Source organism: Hipposideros armiger, unplaced genomic scaffold, assembly GCF_001890085.2.
Source record: "Hipposideros armiger isolate ML-2016 unplaced genomic scaffold, ASM189008v1 scaffold_943, whole genome shotgun sequence".
In the NCBI taxonomy this organism is placed as follows: domain Eukaryota; kingdom Metazoa; phylum Chordata; class Mammalia; order Chiroptera; family Hipposideridae; genus Hipposideros; species Hipposideros armiger.
In genome coordinates this window covers 295965-304110 of record NW_017732293.1, presented here as the reverse complement: position 1 = coordinate 304110, position 8146 = coordinate 295965, and the positions used below count along the sequence as shown (strand labels likewise).

The 8146-nt window shown below is 39.0% G+C and overlaps 1 long non-coding RNA gene across 3 annotated transcripts in view; it reads right to left on the bottom strand.

Moving 5' to 3' along the window:
- The window catches only part of LOC109375395 (uncharacterized), a 16461-nt gene that overhangs the window by 7086 nt on the left and 1229 nt on the right, over positions 1-8146 (bottom strand). Inside the window, exons 2-5 of one of the 3 annotated variants that reach the window (XR_002122565.1) lie at positions 5915-6075; positions 4571-4595; positions 3139-3189; positions 2527-2625 (exon numbers count right to left, since the gene is read on the bottom strand). This is a non-coding gene — a long non-coding RNA (uncharacterized LOC109375395). The remainder of the gene's footprint in view (positions 1-2526; positions 2626-3138; positions 3190-4570; positions 4596-5914; positions 6076-8146) is intronic. The other 2 variants (XR_002122567.1, XR_002122566.1) reach the window with 2 other exon arrangements.

The window sequence follows — 8146 nt, the reverse complement described above, 5'->3', positions numbered from 1 at the left end:
TGATGATTCGGAGATAAGACCACAGGGGCCCAATGAGAGAATGTATAATCACTCTCCAACACACACACACACACACACACACACACACACACACACACACACACACACACACACACACAGGCACTCATAGTTTCCATCTTGAACAATATTATTATAGCAATTTCCAAATGATGGCCATTTATTTCATTTATAGGACCCAATTTGCCTTTTTCAATTAGTTCGCATAATTTTATCTGGATTTTGCATTCTGTCTATTCCTAGAGCACCAATTGGCTTCAATGGGCAAATAATTGCGTACCTTCTACTTTATTGGTATAACAATGTTATCTTCTCTTTTCCAAATAAATTTTATGACACTCCAACTCTAGAATTAACTTGAGGCATTCTTTCTTTGGCACAATAATACAGAATGGTTGGAGCCTTATAACAATGTATTGTCCTGCAGTTTGTTTTTATAGAAATGAAAAGTATACTTCCAAATTTGTCAGAGATGCTAATTTGTTACAAGATATAAATTAGAATCCGAAATGTCTGAATGATTTAAACTCTATTTGTCTCAGAAGATTCATCCCTGCCATTCCCTTCTAATAGCAGCATGTGCAGAAAAAAAAAAAAGAAAAAAAATGTCACCAGATTCCTAGAATGCAATAGGTGTGAATCTAAAAGAACAGAGGCAATAATATACTCATACACACGTCAAAGCTTCAGAAATGCAAATTCAAAGACAACCACTCTTGTGTCATCCCAAACTATTAGCGTTAGTGTTCCATCAGGAGCAAGACATTTTGGTTTTTTTTTGGTAATTAGTTTCAGGTGTACAACACAGTGCAAGACATCCTAACTATTGATTATTCCTCCTAAAAAAAAACCTGTGCTATTTTCAGGAGAAGAAAAGGATAAATGAAGGCATTTCCTTAGACCAGTATGCTCAAATGTTTGTTCTTGGGACCCCTTTGTTGTCTTAAAAATTAATGAGAATCCCAAATACTTATTATATGAGAAATTAAAAATCAGAAAAATATTAATTTATTAACTCATATAGAAATAACAAACTTATTCTATATTAACATGAATAAATGATATAAGAACATAAGTATATTTTCCAAAACTGAAAAAAAAATTGTGGAGAGACAGAAAAAAAAAGCTCTACGTGCCCAGTGCTAATATTTTATTGTAATCCATAAAACCTGACTCTCAAGACTATTGAAAGATTTGTGTCATTATTAGTTTACTATGGATTGCACAGCCTTCAAATGAATTATAAACTGCACCTGCCTCACTCACTCAACGTACAATGACAATGGGTTGTGAGATGATGTAATATCTAACCTTTCTTGCTTCTTAGTAAAATATCCTGAAATTTAATAAAAATAGGCATAACAAAAAAAGACCCCCTAATCTCTCCTCATACGCTTCTTCTGTAACGATAGTGGGGTATTACATACCAGGGGTGCCAAAAAATGTATACATATGACCTGCATTCATCTTTTGTTATCGGTATATATTGAGTATTACAATTATAATATAGTTTTTCCTTTCTTAAAATGTGTATTCTCTCCCTCTCTCTCTCTCTCTCTCTCTCTCTCTCTCTCTCTCCATATATATATATATATATATATATATATATATATAAATTGGGTGTTTTGCTTATGTCTAAGATACTGTCTATTGGCGTCCAGGGGGAATGGAAGAATTAGAAATTTTAATTCTGATATGCCCACCTCTTGACTCTTTCATATATACATTTGTATATATCAGTATGCAAATATTTGTATATTGATACTTAAGAAAGCAGCACAATTAACTATAAATGTTCTGGAACCCCATTGTCTTTGTTATTTAAAAAGTGAGTTTTAAGAATTAGTCAATTGTAATAACTATATACAGTGTCAAATGGGTAGTAGATTTGTTGGGGTTATCACTTTGTGAGGGGTGTAAATATCTAATCATTATGTTGTTTTGTACACCTGAAACTAATCATAATAAAAGAATTAATAGTCAGAACTGAATATATTGTATAAAATAAAATAAAGTATACCAAGATTAATTTTACCTGTTTTTACTTTTTAAAATGTGGTGACCAGAAATATTTTAATTAAACATGTGATTATATTAGATTTCTTTTCAACAGACTGTAGGACAGGAAAAGAGGCCCAGAAATTAACAGGGGTTGAAAATTAAAGAAAAGGAAGAAGGGTAACACATGCATTTTAACTTTTCTAAGATAGGAAATATTGAATTGGAGCTTATTAATATTTTAGGAGAGTAGTGAAAGGAGAAAATTAAAATAAAAAAAACCTTTTTAGAATAAATTCAGATTGGTGATTAGGAGCTCTCTGAAGCTTTTGCAGCTCACTGCCTAATCATAGACTATTACTACTTAAAGAGAAAAAAAAATCCTCACATCATAAATAGTGCCTCTTTATATGTAAAAGCTTGATTGGGTGTTTCGCTCATGTCTAAGAGACTGTCACTGGAGTCCTAGGGAGATGGAAAAATTGGAAGTTTTAATTCTGATATGCTCACCTTTTGATCCTTTCCTAAGTGACATCAGGAATCTCATTCTCTTCTTCTCAAAGTGCATTGATGATTTGGACATGTGGACCGTCTCACAGTCAGATAATTCTATAGGAAACAAAAATTGAATGGGTGCTGATTTTAAATAAAATATTTTAATCTTTCTATTATAGAGAATTTCAAATTTGTCCAAGGATCATCAGCCAGCCACAACAGTCACCAGTACCTATCAGGCCCACCCACATCACTATCCACTCAGCACCATCTGCAATCCCATATTATTTGAGTTCAGACCTCATACCAATTCATCTGTAAACACTACAGTATATGTTGTGTTGCTGGAAAAGTCATGATGCATTTTTGCAACAAAAAACATAGAAAAAATACATCATGACTTTTCCGACAACCCAATATTTCTGAAAAATAAGGACTTTTTTAGGACTATTTTTTAAACATAGCCACAATATTATCATACCTAAAAAAGAAATTAATAATTCCTCAGTAGCATCAAATATGCAAGCAGTGTAAAAAAATTAACTACACTTTCACGTTGATAAACTCAAGGTAGATTAGCATTCGCCTCTAAAACTGACAGCCTTGTAAGGTGCTCTAAATAATTACCGTTTCATATTTCAGCATATGATCTCCTGTCATCCCCTCGTGTGCGTGTTTCTGAGGAAATAAAAATCGCATTATGCCTTTATGATTACAATCTTCCGGCAAGGTCTGAAATACTTTATAACACAATTTATCTCTTAGAAACACACTGAATTACATTATCATTATTAGCCACTAGATGCCACAGTTGCTTCACACAAGTGAAATAAACTCAGCCTTGATCTGTCAAGGAAAGAAAAAAAGTTTTAACTATCACAGTAAAATACTGAATCAAATGTCAGGACTAGCCTAAACTTGCTTACACCTTGTGATGGAAGCGTGTGCTGAACCACATATTTAAATATTTACCTATGACTTCCATAACTGATCAAGCCAGGACATCCCTCCTTTTAAACTCATTTGTACCTTTTTCTGACATTTTCAAGTGAATGCTAATTCTTTCCAGTCAATTCAGACACTCAGTGTACTCTGAATTCCGGGGAGTCTGCTGAGTGGCTCTTCGTGTGTCAGGCTTGGTTTTGGGGTGGTTGACATTAATATCATCCAGAAGCCAGGGACACACCCCTACAAGAGCAACTTCAATATAAATCCAGATGGCCCTGTGTTCTCACAGCTTCCGCTCAGAGGAGGGGACAGAAGGTGCATATGTTATATAGTCAGATATGCACATGTTTGAAGTTGGTAACGGATTTAGAGAGGACAGGGAATCAACTTTTTCACTTTTTTCTGGAAACTTATAGTTTCAAGAAGTTTTTGTTTTGTTGTTTCTCTCAAAATCGACCAAAGTGCTTCATAGAGATTTTATCAGGTAGTTCAAAAGTATAACTGCTGAAACATTCTTATTTAGATGAGTAGAGCAATCCCATCAGAGAGTTTTAGCCAGTGGTATTAGAATTGCCTACGTTTCAGTATTGTCTCTTCCGATATAATACACAGATCTGGATATATATATATATATTTTAGGCTGAGTCATCCGGCCACCTGTTGGCAGCTCAGCGGCTTCTCAGCTCGGGCCGGGAATCGAACCGCTGTTGCTCAGAGCTCAAACTCTTGAGCGAGCTCTTAACCAACTGAGCCACTCGGCTGGCCCCAGATCTGCCTATATTTTAGTATGCATTTATTATGTTAACTTTTCTTCAATGATCGAGTTTCTGTACAAGTCTGTCCCTTTACACCCCTCTTATTCAAATATATTTTTTTCCCCTTAAATTCTTCCTAGAATGTATTACTTTATTCTCTTTGTGTTAGTAAAAAGCTTAGTCCTTGGTAGGGAATTCCCAGAAAATTACCTATCCTAAAACTTATGTATCGTGAAAATTAGAGGAGGAGAAAATTACTTCACTGACTTAGGGGAACACCAAATAAATAGCTAGAGGAATCTCAATAAATATAAAATTAAACTCATAGAGAAAACTTTCCCAATGCTTCTACTTACTGCAAAGGCGGAAGAGGTGCAGACACTGTGGGAAGAAGAATGAAAGGTATTTGTCTTTTTCTTCTATTCCAAAATGATGGGGTTGCTTCAATAATGTTTTAAATGCTTTCCCTGATTCCACTCTTGTCCCCATCTAGTTTTTTCTTTCTCTAGCAGCTAGAGTGGTCCCTATAAAACAAAAACCACACTACCACTCTACTCAGCACCTTCATTGTCACTCAGAATCAAAGCCAAAATCTTTACCAATGTCTTCAAGGCTCCAAATATGCACTGTGCAATATGGGAGACACTAGTTACACGTGTCTATGTAACATTTGAAAAGTGGCTAGTCTGAACTGAGGTGTGCTGTAAGTGGAAATTACACAATGGATTTGGAAAAGTTAGTACCAATAAAAACAATGTAAATTTTCTCAGTAATGATTTTCTATTGACTACCTGTTGGAATGATAATATTTTGCATATATTGAGTTGAATAAAATATATTATTAAATTTAATTTCACCCTTTAAAAAATGTGGCTACAAGAAAAATTTAAATTCAAAAATTCAAAAATTCTATTGGCCTAAAGAATATGCAAGTCACCAGCTCCCTCCCATTTCTAACCCACACTGGCCTCTTGCTGGTCCTCTGTATACCATGTCTATTTCAAGCCTTTGTGCTGACTATTCCCTCTTCCTGGAAAGTCATCCCTCATATATCCTCAAGGTTGGTTTCCTCACTTTCTTCTGTTCTCTGCTAAAATGATCAGAAAGAACTTCTCTGACCAATCAATTTAAGATGGCCTCCAACACAGGTATACACCCACTATCTCTCTCTCTTTTTTTCAAAACACTTATAACCCAGCATCTATATCGGGTAATCTCTCTCTCCTTAGTAGACTATAACCCCCATGAAGTCAAGGGCTTTGTCTCTTTCATTTACTGCTGTTTCTCTAGAATATTGCCTGCTTATGGTAGATATTAAATAACGATTTGTTAAATAAATGAAAGGATAAAGTATCACAAAAATAAGCAAGGTGATGACTAAGAGATTTCATTACAAAGGAAGGGGTTGGGAAATGAGAAGAACTAACATTTCATGAGTGCCTATAATGAACTAGACACTGTGCCAAGCACTTACATACAGTATGTTAGTAAATTCTCACAAAATGTATTTACAGATGAGAAATATAAAGCTCAGATAATTTAAATAACTTTCCCAAGGTCACTTAGCCAAGTATAGAACATTGTCTTAATACTTTTCATTTTATTATTTTATTTCAGTATCTCCAAGTGCCTGCCTGACTTTCGGACTAAATTAGATGGTCATATAAATACTCGCTCAGAGTATGCACTCTACATTTTACCTTCATATCATTTGCCACCACTGTAATTCATTTTGTAGTGTGGTGTTTAATATCAGTCTTCTCCACTGCACTGTAAACTTCGTGAGAGGTGGCAGTGAATGTCTTGTTGACATTTCCATGTCCAGAGCCTTCCACCTTGTCTAATGCTTAATCTCTAACACCTATTTGTTGAAAAAAAAGAACAAATGAGTTGATTTTCTCCAGAAATGCTATAACAGCTGATGAGTGGGTTATTTGTGGCCAGTGAGAATTTATGATCTTTGTAGACCAACTACATGAATGACACCCGTTAGAATGAAGCCTGGCAGGATACTGCAGGGGAGAGTGTGCTGGTGTGTAGGTGGACTATTTGTTCCTGACGATTTACCATAGGTAATGGGACCAAACGTTATGGATTTCCTCTGACAATGTGCTGTCCAACATGGCAGCCCCTAGCCACATAAGGCTATTTCAATCAAAATTAATTAAAATTAAATAAATTTGAAAATTCATTTCCTCAATCACACTAGCTACATTTCAAGTGCTTAAGAGTCATACATGGCTAGTGGCTGCCTTATTGGACAGAACAGATTGGACAGAATAGTATACTCCCTCTTCCATTAAGGGGGAGTACTATTGAACAGCACTATTCTAGAAAGTTTTACATGTCCTTGGGAAGATATATTTTTCAATTGGAACGGGCCTGTTTGCTTGATTAGTTTTGTATTCTAACTAAAATTAAACTTTGAGAAAGAGTCCAATAATCTGTATCCCCAAGTGTTTCTGGGCCAGACCTGACGTGGAAAAGGAGCTTCACTGTCCACATAAGAGCCATTTAGTCAGACGTGCTCATGCACAGCCAGTGACTGGTGTGGAAAGAACCACCCCTCCAAGGGCTCCGGGCAGGCCTACTGTTCCAGGGACGCTGCCAGCCCCTGGCTGGCTGGAGCCCTATGTCTAATGCCGTTCAATACCATCCCTTTGCGTTTGATGTGCAAAACAGAAGGCTGAAATGTGAAGAAGAGGAAAGAGTTTGGGATGCCAGCTACACCTCAGGCTATAGTTAGAGTCCCAAATTTGAGAGAGAGAGAGAGAGAACGCTGTTAAATGCCCCCTTCTTCAAAATGTCATATATCTTCAGGTACTTTCTTCATAATGTAACTTTCAATGATTTGGGCCAATATAACTTAACATTTCTTGAGATTCTGTTGCTGGAGATTTTGCCTCCCTAATCCAAGGGATAAAACATTTCCTGTCATTGCCTTAGAAAATAAATTGGCTTATACACAAGAATAAAAGTTATATTTTCTATTTTCTGATTAAGTTCACTTAAGGAGCGGGGAGAATTTTCTTAGTTTGAATATTCCGGATATTGGTCCTATAATTTGTTCATATTTCTCCAGTCTTCCACCAGGTACATGGTTCTTAGTTCTAGACAAGAGACCAGGAGGAGAGTTGAGGAGACCACCAGGCAGCCCCACTATTCCTAACTCAACAGGTGGGGGACATGGAATGTTTATGTTCTTTGGGGATTCACCATGATCTCCCCCAGCCTTTCAGGATAGGTATTTTCAGTCTCTCTGAGGTTTTCTTAGGAGAGACCCCGAGTGAGGATGGTGCCTCTGTGGAGAGGTGGGGAAAGACACAGGTAGGGACTGGGGAGTTAGTAAGGCTGGCAGCAGAGGTGCTCGGACGGGACAGATGATTTTCTGAGCAGTGAGTGGGACCGGGAGTGCAGAAAGAAGACACCGAGTAGCAACCGCGAGACAAACCCCAAAAGAACCGAAAAACGCGGCGAGGGGCGCGGGCGGACCTGGGCGGGGCTGCATGGGGAAGGGTCACGCCGGGACGTAACGGGCCGCGGGCCGGGGGGAGACCCGCGCGCTCGCCGAGGCACCGGGGCCCGAGCTCCGCCGATGAGGTCAGTGGAGCCGACGCGCCGGGAGGAGGGCAGCGGAGCCCCCGGACGCGGGCGCTGCGAGGATGGCGGAGGGGCGGGACGGGACGGGAAATGGGACCGAGAGCAAGGGCCGCGGGAGGAGGGACGAGGGGGCGTCGGCGCGGGGAGCCGGAGGCGGCCCGACAAGGATCGTTTCCTTCCGGAGGGGAGGCCGGCTCTGGACCCGGGCGCGGACGGGGGGCGTCCAAGGGCAGGGCACCGGGCGACACCGCGGCCCGCGCTTCCCGGCGACTGGCGGCGCCGGTGCTCGTGGCTCCTCCTCCGGGCCGGGCCGGAGCCCCGCGGCGGCGGGA